This window comes from Symphalangus syndactylus, chromosome 10, assembly GCF_028878055.3.
Source record: "Symphalangus syndactylus isolate Jambi chromosome 10, NHGRI_mSymSyn1-v2.1_pri, whole genome shotgun sequence".
NCBI classification, from domain to species: Eukaryota; Metazoa; Chordata; class Mammalia; order Primates; family Hylobatidae; genus Symphalangus; species Symphalangus syndactylus.
The window spans coordinates 23,035,873-23,054,748 of NC_072432.2; the positions used below are offsets into that span (position 1 = coordinate 23,035,873).

Here is an 18,876-nt window from a genome sequence, read left to right on the forward strand (position 1 = left end):
ATAGTGAGACCCTGTCTCTTAAAAACGAAGGATCAGGAGGTAAAATATATTACCATTAAATTTAGTTTAAAAAGAGAATATTTTTATTAAAAAGATTTGAAGAATCATCCCATTTAGGTTATATACCTTTTAACCAGTTAGGGTAACATGACTGGTAAAAAGTTGTTACTTTAATCACCCTCCTTCATATTTTCTTCTGGAATCTCATTTTTTTCCACTGATTTTAGAGTTATTAGTGATTTCTCAGTTACCAAGTTTCATGGTTATTTCTGAGTTCTTTTCTCCTTTGTCAGATTTGCAACATTCCACCTAATGAATCAGTTAGGTGGAATTGAAAAGAAATTTTTTCTTTCTATTGAAAGATTAGGGGAATAGAATCTTAAACTTTTTGTCATGTATTACAGAGCTTTCCAAACAGTACAATAATTGGATTAATTGGTGTGGATATGGGTGATTTCTTCAGCTCCTGGGCTAACAGCACTAGCCTTTAGCAGTTTCGATTACTGCTTTATGCCACACAAATGGTATTATCTTATTTGTGCACTTTCATGTTAAAAAGATTAGGAAGTGCTGCTGCATTATACTTGATATTTGCAGTGGTAATATTAAGCCTTTGCCAGTGTCTTCTTTGCCTCTTCTTCCTTCACCCCTAAATATAGACGTTCCTGAAACTTTCCCTTATTCATTTTTTATTTCTAAGATTTTTTCTTTTGGTCTCACAACTTCCAGCTGTCTTTATGTAGATGGCATCTGTATTTTCAGCTCTTCTTATTCAAGCACTAGTCTTGTGGACACTGCATTATTTCTGGATGTTGTCCTATATAAGCCTTCATCTCACCATCTAGAAACCAGAACTCCTGTCTCTTTTTGCTTTAAACCTACTTTCCTTCAGTTTTTCCATTTCTGTTAATGACAGGATCATTCTTTCATTGCACTAAAACTTGAGTCACCTCCACATTTATTACTCAATTCTGTCCATCTGCCTTCATAATCTCTCTCAAAATGTTGATGTTTTAAAGTCTCCTTAATCAAGTTTTTGAGCATGGCCAAATGGTGCAGAGGCAGTTTTCTTCAGGGGCTGTCTACCTTCCACTCTAGCTTTTTTTGGCCCCTAATGTCCTCCCACTATGAGGTTCCCAAAGAAACTCCCAAATGTGGTCCCATCCATCCCTTTTGTTGTATTTACATTTTAATATATTCTGACCTGGTTCATTAATTTAATTTAAAATTCTTAACTACTGTGTATTACATATCATGTTCTCTTTTCTCCATTTTTATTTGCCCTACTTTACTTTGGACATTCCTTACCTTGCCCAGGCTAGCGTATTAACCCACTGGCATTTTTTTTCTGTTTCTATCTCTTTTCTAATTCTTATATCCAGTTGCCTTATAAAAGCTGTGTTCATGTTACTCCCCTACCTTCCATACAGATTTCAGTTTAAACTCCTGAGTCTTCTGAATCATTCATTTTCATTTTTTTCCCTCCTGTATAACATTCATTTCAGCTCAATTATTTGAGTTCCAGTGCTTTTTTTCTATCTTAGTTTGATGCTTTTGGTCCTTTTGTTTCTTGAGTATGGAGTGTTTTCCTCTTTAATTTCCCATCTCTGTATCTCATATCCTTTCATACCCAATGTAGATACCACTTCTTCCATAAAGCCTTTCCTTATCCCCTTTACTGACAATGGTATGATCCTCTGAATCCTCAAAGCACTCTATCAAAACTATTCTTATTTGTGTTTTTTCCTGCATTTTAGTAACTTATATCTAATGAAAAGTTTCTTAGATATAAATCTAGTAGATTTGTAGAATGAATGGTCCATGAACTTTTGTTGCGCATGGGAAAGAAGTAAATAGCTTAGTGTTGGAGATCATGTACTCTAGAGGGAGATTGCCTGAGTTCAAATCTTGGCTCTAGCCATTTAGCTATGTCATACTGGGTAAGTAACTTATCTTTCTGGGCCTTACTTTTCCAGTTTACCACCTAAGAATAATAATAGTATCATCTTCATAGGGGAGTTGTTGTGACTTTGAGATTAGTTGTATCAAGTGTTTATAACAGTACCTGACACATGGCTGAATGAGTGCAACTCTGCCCGCTTTTGATTGAAGTCATATTTTGTGACAGTTTCTGTTGAAGAGTGGGCACCAAGCTAGACCACTTCGTGTGTATTTTGGAGATAAAAGTTTTATCTAGCATTACAGCTGCAAAGCCCCTCCTCTCTCTCTTCACTTTGTTGGTTTCCTTTTTATCTTTACTTTGGTGTTTTTCATTTTGTAGATACTTTCTGTAATAATTGGGTCAGTTGCTTGAAGTTGTTTGTCAAAAGACAAACCCCCTTTTACAACTATAAATATTCCATGTTTTTCCAGTTAAAAAATCAATTTGTAATGCATCTGAAATTCTGTATGTTGTAGCACAAAGCTGTAGAGATCAATTTGTTTTTCTTCATGTTAACATTATTCTGCCAGAAATGTTTATTATTCTTTTCCCTATTTTATTTCCTTTCATATTTGAAATTTACTAATTTATAGCTTTAACAATTTTTTTGTCTTTTTGTTTTTATCTAGTATCAATAGGTTTAGATAGATGCTCATTTTTTTTAGTTTTTCAAATTTATTTTTAAACTGCATACTTTCTCTCAGTATATTCCTCAATATTTGAATTGTCAATTGGGGATTTTAATTGACATTATACTAAGCCTATGAATTTACTTAGGAAATATTTTCAACTTCAGTGAATTCGAATTCGATAAAGAAGGTGGATCTGTTTGTTCTTTTAGTCAGTGTTTTTTCCTTTTCTTCTTCCTTCCCTCCTTTTTCTTCTTTTTTCTTCCCACTTATTCACTTACTTTTGACTCCTTTAGTAGTTACTGCTCTCTGGTTCTTTTAAATCCCCATTAGGTTAATCTTCAAGCATTTATTGTGTGCATAAATGGGATATCTTGTTTTACCTCTTGTTAATAAAGAGTTGTTTGAAAAGGATTAAACAATAATTGAGATACCATTCTAATATTATTGAGGTTTTAAAAAAATGTCAGGCCTTCAATAATTGCTCATGTATGTAGTTTCTTTCAATAATACTGTTTAACATACATCTGCAGTTGTGTTTTTTCTTTCTTGTTCTCGCTTGATAATCTCATACTAGGAAATGGTAAACATAAGGGTCATATTAGGACATTCATGGGCCCTAGGCACTTTTGCCTTCTTGGGCCCCTCTTTCTATTAAAAAAAAGTGAAAATATTTTATGACTACATTGTTTTAAGGAAAAATATATTAGTATTAAATATTAAAACATTTTCTTTGAAAAAAAAGTTCACTTTTTTCTTCTTATTTTAAAAGAAATGAAAACATTTACATGTACTTCTAAAATTATAGTGAGTCATAGGCCCTGTGCCTACATGCCTAATGCATAAGCATTTACAGAATTGAGTTATATATTCACAGATCAACTTAGTAATAGAAAATTGTTAGGTTTCTTTCAGGTGAGCACTAAACTGTGGGATACTTATGGTGGCATTCCTAATATGTCATTTGTTTTTATTTTTGTGGTAAAATATATATAAAATAAAATTAACTATTTTAAAGTGTTCACTTTAGTAGCATTAAGTACACTCACATGCCCGATGTCTGTCTCCAGAACTTATCCATCATCCCAAACTGAAACCCTGTGTCCATTAAACGGTAACTCATTCCCCTTTCCTCCAGCTTGTCTTAAACATTTATAATTTGTCTTTAATATTTTAAATCATTTTATAATTAGTATATATGGACAACTTATAGAAATCTGGTTTATGTTTTGTAGGAACCTGTGATTGGGTATGGGTTGCTGATGGTAGCATAAGAATGTTGAACAGTATTACAGGCTGCCATTGAGGTATTCTAAATACGTGATGTGCTTTAGAGAAGACTATAACGTGTAAGTGGGATGAGAGGGGAAAGAGGACATGAGTTTTCCAGAGACAACTTCAGATAGAGTCTTTTGAAGCAGAGGGATGTTGTAGATTGGAATGCAGTTCAGAAGTGATTTGTGTTTCAGGCAACAATCTAGATTTAGAAAAGAAATTATTATTGCTATTTGGTGTTAGCCTGAAATTTTGTAAAGTGCAGCGATCTTTTTAAGAGGACAGATTCAGAGATGGTGGAAGGACTTTAGGAGGAGCATTTCACTTTCAGTAATACTATATTTTTTAAATCAAAATGATTTGTAACTAGTAATATATAGTAGAATTATTTAGAGGATAAATAAAATGAAATAGTTCATATTATTTTAACCTTTTTTTCTCTTTTGGTTTCTTTTTTTAAAGTCATCTGTCTTAGAATTATGGTAGTTTGAAAAGTATTCTTGGGTTTTAAAGGGGGAGAAAAGAGCTATTATTGTGAAGTTTCATTTAGTCAGAACTGTGACCTGGAAACATGGCTCTCAGTGGTGTTGTGAAAAATTTTTCTTAATTCTTTCTCTTAAAAAGAAAAAAAACAGACAAACCAATTTTCTGTTCTTTAAACTCATATATACATATGCATATATATTTATGTTGATTTAAAGAGATACACATGCTTATATAAAGTATTTACTTCTTTTAAAAATAAGTATGTATTCACATGGCTCAAATGTTAAAACAATTTAAAAAGATGGACATTGACAAGTCTAATTCCTATCTCTGTTTCACCGCTGTGATCTTCTATAGGTTACCACTTCCGTATATTTTGTATCTTTCCATTATTCTTTTACACAAACGTGAATACATTTCCCCCATTTGCATGTAATAAGCATATTGTATATGTTCTTCTGCATTTATTACTTAATTACTTATCATCACCTATTGACTACTTATTGTATCCTGTCAGTCTTAGAAATGTATTTCTTTTAAGTCTATTAGTATTGGACAAATTTAGAAATTATTTTCTAGTTTAACATTAATTTTGGTTAGTGGCATGTAGAATATCTAATACATATACATAATTACTGAATAAAAATTAGTAATTTTTAGTAATTATCTCAATTTCAGAAAACCTACTAGATGTAATCCCTGTTAACTTCATTTAGATTGTAGTTTTTTTAATCTTGAAATATTTGATTATGCCAAACCTAAAACTTTAACAAACATTCTGAAATTTTTTTCTAACGTCTCAAGATATTCACATGATTTTTAGTGTGCGATTTCCAGTGTATGAGTAACTAGTGAAGAATGCTCAGCCAATTAGGTCATATGATGGGCTGAACAGCCTTCATTTGTTTAGAAATCAAGAGAACTTTCACAATGATAATAGCAGTTTTCTTTAACATGTCTTCACATAAATAATTTTTCTGTGTTAGTATTGATTGGTTTATATTATCATATGTAAACATAGACGTGAGGATAGATACTGATTATCTGCAATAACAAGTTAAAATTAAAGTTCTGTAATTGACCTCTAGCTTAATTTTTGCTATTATTTTATATGTTAACTGTCTTTGCTTAGCTTTAGCCAAAGATATAGTTGACTGAAGGTGGAAAACATCATGTAACTTTTGCTTTACCCGACTAATGGATATATTTTGGTACTAAATTTATTCTAACAGAATGAGAAAGATCATATGATAGTCATTACTGGTGTTTTGTGAAAAATACTAATGTAAGCCTTTGGGAAGGTGTTTGTTAAAAATGTTTTTCCTTGGCTTTGTATTTTATTTTTTTAATTTTTTTTATTTTTTGAGACTGAATCTTGCTCTGTCGCCCAGGCTGGAGTGCAGTGGTGCGATCTCAGCTCACTGCAAGCTCCGCCTGCTGGATTCACGCCATTCTGCTGCCTCAGCCTCCCCAGTAGCTGGGACTACAGGCACCTGCCACCATGCCCAGCTAATTTTTTTTTGTATTTTTAATAAAGACGGGGTTTCACCGTGTTAGCCAGGTTGGTCTCGATCTCCTGACCTTGTGATCTGCCCGCCCTGGCCTCCCAAAGTGCTGGGACTACAGGCGTGAGCCACCCTGCCCGCCCTTTGGCTTTGTATTGCTTTGTCCTGGACTGGACTGTGACTATTTCCGGCCTTCAGTAGGAAGTTGAAAGAATATTTCCTGATTTTTGTAAGGGAAAAATAATCTCTGAGCTGGATATCCTAGAGTTGAAAGGGCAGCATCAGTACAGAAACAGACCTCTTTCAAGTCTTTTTTTCTTCCTATGATCATATCCTCATTTTACAGGACTTTATCTTCAAAGTCTTTTAAATGCTCTTTTAAGAATAATCATCACTTATTGACTACTTATTGTTTGCCAGACCCTGTTACAGTGTCCTGTGAACATTTTGATTATCACAGCAGTTCTAGGTACTGTAGATTCTCTCAACTTTTCAAGTAAGAAATCTAACTGATATTTAGTATTCTGTTATGTAACTTAAAATAGGTGAAGTGTTCCAGCAGAATTAAATAATTTTTTTTGTTTTATTTTTTTTTGAGACAGAGTTTCACTCTTGTTGCCCAGGCTGGAGTGCAATGGTGCAATCTCGGCTCATTGAAACTTCTGCCTCCCGAGTTCAAACGATTCTCCTGTCTCAGCCTCCTAAGTAGCTGGGATTACAGGTGCACGCCACCATGCCCGGCTATTTTGTATTTTTAGTAGACATGGGGTTTCAGCGTATTGGCCAGGCTGGCCTCGAACCCCTGACCTTGTGATGTGCCCTCCTCGGCCTCCTGAAGTGCTGGGATTACAGGCGTGAGCCACCGCATCCAGCCCATAGAATTTTTTTTTAAAACATGATCTTGATTTCCATGTTTCGCTCAGTTTCGTAACATGGCAGAATTTCTTTAATTCGTTTCATTCTCTTTGCATTAGTCATTTTTTCTTTTATTTGTCAAACACTGAATGCCGAGTATCATGCTTTGGCTATACAGTGGTGAATAAAGCAGGCATAGCCTTTGCCATCAATGGTGCTGATATTCTGATGGTGGAAGATGTGAAATAAACAGATAAACAGATGATGGTCAATAGCTAAGAAGCTAGTAACCAGAGTGCTATAATGGAAAATAAAAGGGTAGACTGGTATGAGGGGGTTACATTTATGCTGTAATTTTAATGTTGAAAAGAGACAAAGAGTTCAAAGCACTGCATCCCAGAAAGAAGCAATAGCCTGTAGGTGAATGCTGAATGCTGCAAGGTAGAGAAAACTTGATGCCTTCTAAGAACTTGAAAGTTACAGAGTAGCTGGAGCAGAAGTCAGTTGCCCTGAATGAGGGCAGAGTTGGGTTTCAGAGTGAGTTAGAAAAATAGAAGATGATGGTTGGAATGTAGGATGCTTTAAATTAAGACTATAGAGGGTTTTCAATTATTGATAATGACAAGGTCTAATGATTCCAAGGTCCGTCGGAGTTAATAAGATGTGATAGAAGTTGAAAAGCCAGGGTGTTGAAAGCATCACTTACACTCCAACAATTAGGACAGGAGTGATGTTGGAGAGAGAGGCAGTGATCCAGTAGCTAAAATAATTGACAAGTGAAGGGGCATTTGAGATTTTTAAATAAACTGCAACATGAGGGGACTGACGTGATTAGAGCTGGGCAGTTTTAGGAAAGAGGGAGAGTGGTTTGGAAGAAGCAAGGGAAACGAATGCACATTGCTTAGCATAATGCATATTGAACAGATAGTTCAGAAGTCAACCCCAGCACAATTTCCCCAATTATTCACATTTTTCATTAGTGTATATATTTGTTACAAGATATGAACCAATATTGATACATTACTATTAACTAAAGTCCATAGTTTACATTAAGGTACACTTTGTTTTGTATAGGTCAGTGGGTTTTGACAGTGTATATAATTACATGTATCTACCGTTATGTAATGACACGAATCTGTCATTACAGTACCATGCAGATTAGTTTTATCATCTTAAAATGACCTGTGCTCCATCTATTCATTGCTTTCCTTCCTCTTTGAACTTTAAACAGCCGCTGATCTCTTTACTGTTTACAACTTCATCTTTTCCAAATGTTGTATAATTGGGATCATAGACTATATAGCCTTTTCAGACTGGCATCTGAAATATGCATTTAAGGTTCCTACGTGCCTTTTCGTGGCTCAATAGTTCATTTCTTCTTATTGCTGAATACTCTTCCATTATATGGATGTTCTACGGTTTATTAACCTACAGAAGGACATCTTGATGGTTCCCAGTTTTGGTGATTTTTAATAAAGCTTCTATAAACATTAATTGCAGGCTTTTGTGTTGACATCATTTTCAGTTCAGTTGGGTAAATATGTGAGAACATGATTGCTGGATCATATAGTAAGACTGTTTATCTTTGTTAGAAGCCACCAGACTGTCCCCACAGTCTCAGTATGGTTTATTTTTTACATTCAAGTCTTTGATCTATTTGGAATTTATCCTGTTAGGCAGTATGAAGTAGGGTTCTAACTTTATTCTTTTCTATTTGGCTACCAAATATCCCAAGACCATTTACTGACTAGTCCATCTTTTTTTCCATCTGATTTGAAATACTTCTTTTATATATTATATTTGCATATGTATTTAAGTCTGTTTTTCTCTTATGACCCGTTGGTATGTGTCTAAACACATTCTGCTACCACGTGGTTTTAATTATTAATATGTTTTGACATTTGGTAGGACATGGTCTTGAGGTTTTTTTTTTTGCTTGAAGTGTTTTTTTAGATATTCTTTCCCCTTCCTGTTCTCCTTAGATAAACTTTCAAATTGAGTTGACTGGTTTAAAAACAAAACTTTCTGTTTAAATTGGCTTAGTTTTAAATTAAAAAATTTATGTCTTTATGATTCTAAATCTTCCTATCCAAGAACATAGCATCTCCTTTTGTTTATAACCTTTAGTAGTATTTTTAAGTTTTCCTCTTAAAAGTCTTGTACATTTTTTGTAATGTTTCTTATGAGGTATTTTGTCCTTTTTGCTGCTATTTCAGTGGGGGTTTTCTTTCACTGACTGGGAATTTCCCTTCTTTTTCTTTTTTTTTTTTTTCCTGAGATGGAGTCTGGCTCTGTCACCCAGGCTGTAGTGCAGTGGTGCAATCTCAGCTTACCACAAACCCCGCCTCCCAGGTTCACACCATTCTCTTGCCTCAGCCTCCCCAGTAGCTGGGACTACAGGCACCCGCCCCCATGCCCGGCTAATTCTTTTTTTTTTTTTTTTTTTTTGTATTTTTAGTAGACACGGGGTTTCACCGTGTTAGCCAGGATGGTCTCGATCTGCTGACTTCGTGATCCGCCTGTCTTGGCCTCCCAAAGTGCCCGGATTACAGGCGTGAGCCACTGCGCCTAGCTGGGAATTTCCCTTCTTAAAGGGTAGTCAAGATTATAGCATCTGTGTATCTGGAAGAGAATGATGCACTGTGAGGGGGAAATTGAGATGATGATTCAGGAGAGAATCGGGATAACAACACAAATCAAGTTGTTGACTAGGGAATGGGATCCAACATGAGCTGATTTTTCAGTCTTTACTTGCCTAGACAATGATTCTACTTTTTTATTTTACTAACTCTTAAAAACACCATATATTTTATAGAATGAGACTTGTAGAATTCTAATGACTGTTGCACTTGTTTTGCAGATGAGAAAAGTAAAGCCCTGAGATATTAATGTGACTTGTCTAAAAGGAGTGAACAGAGGCAAAATTAGAAGTCAGATTTCTTTACTTCCCATTTTGTTTTTTTCTACCTTCACTGTGCTGTGTGCTTAAGTGCTTGTATGAGCAGTTATATTTGAAGGTTAAAATTACAAATCAAGACTTACCAATCTTACGTTAAAGTTTTTGGTGATTCCTCTCTCCCCATATGTTATGTTACATTGTGTTTTGTTTGACTGAAATATACCTTAGTGTTATATGGTCTGGGAAACTCAAAATATCATCATATTGAACTTAATCCTCAATATTTTAGTTCAGCATGTAGAAGTTTAGTTTACCTCCTTTTCTAATGAAGTCCTTTGCGACTTACATGAACATGTTTGTTAAATAATAGTCAAATAACATCACTATATATATTTATCTATATTCATGTTCCATTATCTCATAAGAAATGCCTACTTAATAAGCTTAACATTAAGGGAATAATTTGATATTTGTACTCTGTATTTTGCCCCTTTTTATATGTTGTCTGGATTATGTTTTATGTAATGTATGTTACAAATCAAATTTGCATTTTGAATATGTTCAGTATATAAAGACTGCATTATTTCTGTTGTGATTTCTTTCGTATTTTTATATTAGAATTCTCTTACAGTCTGTGACATGCCTTCATGCTTATGAAAGGCATCTAAATAAGGCTTTACTCAATATTCAAGGAGCATTTATATTATCTGTTAATTTCTAAAAATATTTAGTTCATTCAGCAAAGATTTGAGTTCCCATGTCTTTTAGTTCCTACGTGCCTGCTAGGTCCTGGTATACTAAGTCCTATAAAAGCTATGCATGCCTTGCGATAGTTTACTGAGAATGATGTTTTCCAGTTTCATCCATGTCCCTACAAAGGACATGAACTCATCATTTTTTATGGCTGCATAGTATTCCATGGTGTAGCACCAAACACCGCATGTTCTCACTCATAGGTGGGAATTGAACAATGAGAACTCATGGACACGGGAAGGGGAACATCACACTCCGGGGACTGTTGTGAGATGGGAGGAGAGGGGAGGGACAGCATTAGGAGATATACCTAATGCTAAATGACGAGTTAATGGGTGCAGCAAAACAACATGGCACATGGATACATATGTAACAAACCTGCACATTGTGCACATGTACCCTAAAACCTAAAGTATAATAATAAAAATAATAATAATAATAAAAAAAAGCTATGCATGCACATACTCCTCCTTCCTCCAGTATAGACATACATATGTCCTTGAATGGTAAACCACAGTAAAGCTTTTTTCGTAGCATTTTAGATGAAGATGTAAAGTTTAAATCACTCTAAAATAACTTTGAAAGCTACAGTTGTAAAAGTGAAGATAAAGAATGAGACATTTTTGTGCTTTCAAGAACATTGTTGAGAGTCTCTAAATCCCTGGCATGAGTCTAGGAGTTTTGTATTAACATTCTGATAAGGAGATATTAGACATCTCCTCTTTTACAGATGAGGTCTGTCAAAGCTTCAAATTGTTTTTCTACTGTATCACAATGCTTCTTTTGTTTAGTAATGGTTTTCAGCCTGGGTGGTATTGCTCCATTAGGGATGGTTTCAGGTGTCCCATGACAGGGGGATTACTACTGATGTTACTGATGTAGTAACTAGCAGGGATCAGGGATGCAACATGCCGGATAGTCTTTCACTAGTGTCCTTGTATGTTTTTAGTCTGACTTAATAGGTTATTAGAGGTTAACCATGCAAACATATTTGTTAACCATGTTTTTTATTATTGCTATTGATAATTTTTGTTTTGATCGTTTTTCTTTTATATTTGCAATACTTTTAGGCAAATACCCTGTTATTTTGTTATGTCCTGAGAGAGGGATAATGAAGAGGTGATAGCCTCATTTTGAAAAGTTGATTGGTCTAAAAATCATTTATTAGTTTAGTAATATATACAGGAATTAGAATTTAAATTTACTGTCTTTTCAATGACAATAATTTCCTTAAGAATATAAAATCTTCCTGTCACTGCTCAGCATATGGTTTTTATGATACTAAAGAGTACTTTTCAACTGAGATATAGAGCTATTTGAAATAAGAGACTTTCCAAAGTTTTATACAGCATAGGATGTCACAAATCTTGACTCTTTTTCCAACAATAGCTTTAAATATTCTTGGCTTCCTCCTATATAGTATTGGGAATACCTTTTCAGGTAATCTCACTAACTGGTGACTGCGTCTAACGTTGAGCTATAGTTCTCTCATGACTGCACAGCAGTATACCTTTAAGTAGATAGACATTTGTAAATTATATAGTGACATTGTTGAAAACTTACTGTGGGCCAAAGACTTTTGAAATTTCACTTTTCGTGGAAAAGAGAATTGCAAGAATGCAAAATTGCTTTTAGTTTTCCTTGATCCTCTGACTGTAGTATTGAGCTGTATCATATACATGTTTAACCTACTAAATTTTACTGTATTCTTTTCCAGCCTCCTCAGATTTTCTCCCAAAAAACTAGTGCCTGCCAATTCATTTAGTGAGCTTATATGCGCTGTCTCACAATTACAATTCCCAGTTTTCTCATAGCATCAATACCTCGCTGTGCTGAGGGCCATTCTTGCTCGGAGCATGCATATTTTATTTAACATAGTCCTGTATGCAAGCCAGCTTCTTCAACTGTTGCTCAAAGTAACAGTTTTGCTTTAGTAATTGAGGAAAAGTTGGCTGTATTGGACACATTTGAGAGACGGTTCATGAGTTCTCCAATAGTTAAATCCCTAATCAAAGAAAATGGATTAACTGCAGTTTGGCCTTACACCTTGACTTTGGAAACTGACCTTAAGAATGTTGCTCTTCTGTGACATCTTACAGCAGTGTGATTTATGTTATGGTCATTTATCAAATGATAAGAGAAGTAGGTATTTTTAGGTGGAAAACTGGGAAAGGTGAGAGATAATTCTCCTTTCCCTGTTCTTTGTCGCTGTCCCTGACCCCTATCTTTTTCTTTTCCCATCTCAAGATAAGGAAAAGAGAGGATGTGTCTTACAAAAGGTTTTAAAATACCAAAATGGGGTTTTAAGAAGCTTTTTGAGAGAGATGAGGATTTGCCCACCCTTTAAACAGGTAGGTGATGGAAACCTTTGGTAGACTCTTCTAAGTGCACGTGCAGATTTTCTCTTACCTTGTATTTTTACAAAATATTTTGTGTTTATTGCCACCCATCTCTTTTCTGACATCCTTTCTTCCTCCCAGCACTACTTATTGTGCGTTTTCCCCCTTATGGTTTTATTATAGTTCTATTAACTACATTTTATGAAAGGATGTACGTTTTCCACTTAGCGAACTCAGTGGAAGATACACAGAACTTGGTAATAAATAGAGCTTTATAAGGAAGATGACTTATTCTAAATATTAGTTGTACAATAGTGAAAAGTAGTATTTTTCGTGTTTTGCTCAGTGACTTTTTTTTGAGCCTCAGCCATGTCAAAGGCACAATTCTAGGCCCCATTCACAATGACAGTGTTTTAACTTCAGTCACGGGAGAGCAACAGCAGTTGCTAAATAATTCTTATTTTCATTTTCTCAAATTTCAATTGAGAATTTATTATGTGCCAGAGGGCATGGTTAAGGAGTGGCATGCCAAGGATGAGCTGTGTAACCCTGGGCCCTGCCTTCAGCGGCCCTCATGATGGGGAGATAAATAGTTAAGGAGAAAAACCCCACAAACCAACCCAACAAAAGAGAGGTGTTAAATACCAAAGCTTTATCATGTGGTGGTGAAGAGCACAGACTCTGGAGTCAGATTGTCTGCTTGTAAGGTTCTTAGCACAGCATCTAACACAAAGCAGGCACTCCCTAAGTGTTAACTATTAGTATTACAACTATTATCTGACAGATTTAGTTCAATATTTGAGTTTGCAGGTGGAATACCTAACATTCCAAGCACAGCTTGATGTGGGGAGCTATCAAGGGCCTAAGTTCCTCAGTTTAAGAGATGTGTAAGCTCTGATCTGTAGGATGAGTAAGCATTGACTAAGAACAGCAGGGCGGGAGAGTCCTCATGAGGGACTGGAGGTCCAAGAGAGCAGGGTGGTTTTGAGAAGTGATCCAGAGATGAGATTCATGAGTGGCTTTTGTAAGCCTGACCTAATTTAGGCTTTATAAACTTGAAGTGACTTTATTTAAATACGTATTATGTTTAAGTTATGTTTTAAACAGAGATTAAAAGAAGACCCAAACAATTCTAAATAATATGACTTAGTACTATTCAAACTATCAGCCATCAGCTTCCTTTGTTAGAGGCTGTTCTAGTTATCTCTTACTACACAACTCTTAGTCGTAACCGTCCTGACACTTAGCTTAAAAAAGCAGTTTATTATATCTCAAAGTTATGTGGGTTAACAGCTGGGCAGTTCTTGCATGGGGTCTCTCATGAAGTTGTAGTCACATAGTGCCTGGGACTAGGGTCATCTGAAGGCTTCACTGGGATGGATGCTTAGTATGGTGAGCAGTGATGGTCGACCATCACCTGGGACCTCACCTGGCTATCAGTTGAAACTCTTACCCAAGGCCTCTGCTTGTGGCTTGAGCTTCTCACAGAATGCTGGTGGGTTCCCAGTTGGAGCATCCTAAGAGCCAGTGCTCCAGGAGACCCAAATGTACTCCACATGGCTTCTTGTAAGTTATGAGTCTCAGAATGTCACTTCCACTATATTTTATTGGTCAAGCAAGTCACTGAAGTCAGTCCAGATTCAAGGGGAGGGTGGTTAGATGTCATCTCTTGATGGGAAATGGTAAGTTCATGTCAAGGGAATTATTATCATAGTTATCTTCGGAATACATAATTTGCCTAAGGCCTGTTAGTTCCATAAGTGTTGAATCAGAACTTTGAACTTAGCAAAACAATGAAAAATACCATTAGAAAAAAATTTCTAATAAACAAAATTATAGATTCCACTTTTGATACTTGAGACACTCAATCCTTAAGAATGGAATGACAAAATGTGATACAAGGGTTTCTTCATTTTTAAATCTAACAATTATGACTTTTGACATGGAGAAAATTGTTCTGTGTTGAAAGATGTACCCATTTGTGTGTATTTATAAATATGAACAGCTGACAGGGAATCTTAACTGATTAGGTAGTCATGAAGATTTTCTTTCATGGTGCCTGTTCATGGCTTGGTTTTAGACACATGGCCTGATAAAGATTTTAGTTTATGAAAATTCATAAAAGCCAAATTAAAGATAATAGCATTTTTCGGCTGGGCACGGTGGCTTACGCCTGTAATTCCAGCCCTTTGGGAGGCCAAGGTGGGTGGATCACCTGAGGTCAGGAGTTCGAGACCAGCCTGGCCAATGTGGTGAAACCCTGTCTCCATTAAAAATAAAAAAATTAGCTGAGTATGGTAGTGCCCGCCTGTTATCTCAGCTACTTGGGAGGCTGAGGTGGGAGAATTGCTTGAACCCAAGAAGTGGAGGTTGCAGTGAACTGAGATCGCACCACTGCATTCCAGGCTGGGAGACAGAGTGAGACTCTGTCTCAAAAAAAAAAAAAAAGAAGATAGTAGCATTTTCTGAAGTTGATGGTTTTAAACATGATATTGTAGTTTATATAAAGTTTGGACAACTATGTTTATGTCACAGTTTTAACTTATACAGGGATTCACTTAAGTTTTAGAAAAAGACACTGGGCTAGACTATGAACTTCATGAAGCAGGATCAGTCTCCTCTTGTTCACTACTTTATTCCTAAAGCCTTGCATAATACTTGTCACCTAGAAGGTAATTAATGAACATTAGTTATGGAAAGCATTATTAACAGAGTTCTTTGGTACCTATTGAATTTTTTTTAAACAGTGCCTCTCTAATTTTTATGGAGGTGATTCACCCTGAAAGTCTTGCTTTCCTAATGAGATTAATCCAAAGGGCTGGTGTCCTTTCGCATTGATATATACAAATAGCACTCCATGTGGTGGAATCAGATTATCTGAGTACTTCCAACACGATGAATGGGCAAAAATGAGAAGTTTTCTTAATTTGCCATTAGATCAGAGAAGTGACTGCTGATAGAATTCATTAAAAAAAAAAATCTGTCCTTTGCACATTTGCCTTAAGAGTTTCAAGTTCTGCAGAGTTTGTGTTTTGTTTGGGAAATTAGAAAGGTCTATTGCAAAAGAAAGCACAGTAGCACAGTTTGGATATTTGTGTGTGAAGATTGATTGATTAAGGAAGGTTCACGCCTTAATTTTCATTTACTTCCAGGCGTGAGCTGACTTGTTTTTAATAGTTATGACTTCACATAGAAACTGAATGGTTGAGAGTGGTATGATGGGGCAGGAGTGGGTGTAGGGAGGATGTGATAGAGAGGAGCTCCATCTTAAATCTGCTTTCTTTGAATCTGACAGTGCAGTTTGTTGAGACAGGAGTAATACTGGTAAATAATGAAATTGAATTTGATGCTTTCAGTTCATCAGCTGACATATGCTGTGTAGGCAGTTATGTACATTCCTGTAAAGTCTGTTTTCTGTCTGGTCTGTGATTTGAGAAAAAGACATTGGAAGCTGCAACGGTATAGAAATACTGCCCACTTTTCCTTTACCCTCTTATGAACTATATGACCCAGATCTATTCATAAAAAGATGATTTTGTGGATGAACATAGTTTTGGCTGTTGTGACCATAACATCCAATTTGCCTTGGACAATTGTAGTTTATGCCTGCTGTTCCTCTGTTATGTCCAGTTAGCACCACCTTTCACTCTCAAAAGGGTACTGCTGTAGAGAATGAGTTATATAGACGCCATGCTTGTAATCAACTTTCATTTGTCATTGGAAGGATAATAGCCAGAAGTATACTCACGTTAAATTCACTTATAATCCCCGAACCTTTTAAAAAAATAGTGTTTTAACCATACTTTTAATTACTTGGTAAGATTTAATAATTATACATATATATATAAAAGTTCAGTATTATCTATCTGGTGGAAATACTAAAAAGTGAATTAAAAATGCCTGGGACAGAATGAGACAGTTCATAATAGTGGGTAAGTTCTGTTTTGTAGACAATTCTGAAGGGATTTTAAGCTAGTGTGTAAAAAGATACTGCTGTGTTTGCACAAACAAGGTATTCATCAGCACTTCATTCTTACTGGCTTTGCAGCTCTGTCCTTTTAGTGGTTCAGTAGCCAGTTTTATTTTGGTGCCAGAGATATCTTTGCTTTGGTTTTTACAATTGGCTGTGGTAAAACGACATAGGAATGTCTAAAATAAAAAGGAATAGTTTCATTTCAACACCCCTTTCCCCACCATCCTTTCCAAAAGTCACAGTTTAGGTTTCTTACCTTAAAAAAGAAGTGGTTTATAAACAAAATACATAATCAATTTTATTTAACATTTGGTAAAGAAAGTATACAGGATTATTTTCTAAAATATTGAGCTGAATCATCTTTAGATTATTTTATACTGATTTTAATTTTAGTATTCAAATAATTCTTTATATCTGGCCTTTACCATGCCTTGAAATGATTGTTTTGTGTTTTTATGTCAGCATGGTATTCACAACTGCAAGTCAGTATGGGGTCACGGACCCTGGCTCCTAAAATAAGTCCAACTGTGAAAAAGGCAAATCTAAATAATAGTGTTAAAGTACATAATTTCTTCAGTTTAATGATGCTGCTATCCAAAAATTTTAATATCTTACAAAATCAGTAAAGTAGAAGAAAAAAGTTTTAGGATAAAAAAATTGAATGCTTGGCACGTAATAGACATTCTGTCACTATTAGTTGTTTTGTGTGTTGTTTCTCCCTTCACCATGCTCTTTAGGTGGAAGCAGCCTCACAGGCAGTTGAGCATCCTTAAAATCAGGAATCCTACCTTGTATCCTAATTTTTCTATATAATTATTAAAATGGATTTTTTTGTATTTATTACAGTGCTAACTAATTATCCTTAAGCATATCGCTTTACTTTCCAGGGCTCATTGGAGTTCAAATTGCCCGATAAATGTTTTTACTTTTATAAATGTGTATATATTTCACATACCATCAAATTTACCATTTTAGAATATTCAATTCAGTGGGTTTTAATATGTTCATAAGTTTGTTCAACAGTATCTAATTCCTGAACAATCATCATCCCAAAAAGAAAGCTGTACTCATTAGCAGTCACTCCCATTCCCACCTCTCCTCATTCCTGGAAACCACTAATCTACTTTCCGTCTGTATGGATTTGCCTGTTGTAGACATTTCATGTAAATGGAGCTCTGCAATACATGTTCTTTTGTGACCAACTTTCTTCATGTGGTTTAATTTTTTTTTTTTTGGGAGACGGAGTCTCGCTGTGTTGCCCAGGCTGGAATGCAGTGGCACAATCTCAGTTCACTGTAACCTCCACCTCCCAGGTTCAAGCGATTCTCCTGCCTCAGCCTCTTGAGTAGCTGGGATTGGGTACATGCCACTGTGCCTGGCTAAGTTTTTGTATTTTTAGTAGAGACGAGGTTTCACCATGTTGGCCAGGCTGGTCTCAAACTCCTGACCTCAGGTGATCCGCCTGCCTCGGCCTCCCAAAGTGCTGGGATTATAGGCGTGAGTCACCGTGCCCGACCTCATGTAAGTGTAATTCTTTTGAGGTTCATTTACGTTGTAGCTTGTATTAGTACTGATTTTATTTTCGTAAAATATATTTAACATAAAATTTACCATTTAAATCCTTTTTAAGTGTATAATTCAGTGGCATTTAGTACATTCACAGTATTATGCAACCAACACCACTATCCATTTTCAGAACTTTTTCATCATCCCAAGTGGAAACTCTACACCTTTGAAATAATGGCTCTCCATTTCCCCTCCTAGCCACTAGTTACTTTTTTCTGTGTTCTATCTTTATGAATTTGACTATTCTAGATACCTCATGGAAGTGGAAACATAGAATTTTTTGTGCTTTTGTGTCAGGCTTATTTCACTTAGCATAATGTTTTCAAGGTCCATCCATGTTGTATATAGCATGTGTCAGAATTTCCTTAAGGCTGAATACTATTCCATTGTATATCACATTTTGTTTATCCATTCTTTTGTTGATGGACATTTGGCTGTTGTGAATACTATTAATACTACTCTGAACATGAGTGTACGGATATTGGTTAGAGTCTCAGCTGGATTATATGTGGTTATGCTTAATTTTTTGAGGAACTACCACACTTCACAGTAGCTACACCATTTTACATTCCCACCAGGGATGTACAAGGGTTCTAATTTCACTACATCCCCTCCAATAGTTGGTATCTTTCCTTTCTTAAAAAAATAGCCAGC

At 35.5% G+C, this 18,876-nt stretch overlaps 1 protein-coding gene across 4 annotated transcripts in view; it reads left to right on the plus strand.

The window, feature by feature from the left end:
- The window catches only part of STAM (signal transducing adaptor molecule), a 78,088-nt gene that overhangs the window by 19,915 nt on the left and 39,297 nt on the right, over positions 1-18,876 (plus strand). The window contains exon 2 of one of the 4 annotated variants that reach the window (XM_055296690.2): positions 12,592-12,695. The exons of the other annotated variants lie outside the window; for them this stretch is intronic. The gene's annotated coding sequence lies outside the window, so the exon portion shown is untranslated. The remainder of the gene's footprint in view (positions 1-12,591; positions 12,696-18,876) is intronic. 4 annotated transcript variants of the gene reach the window in all.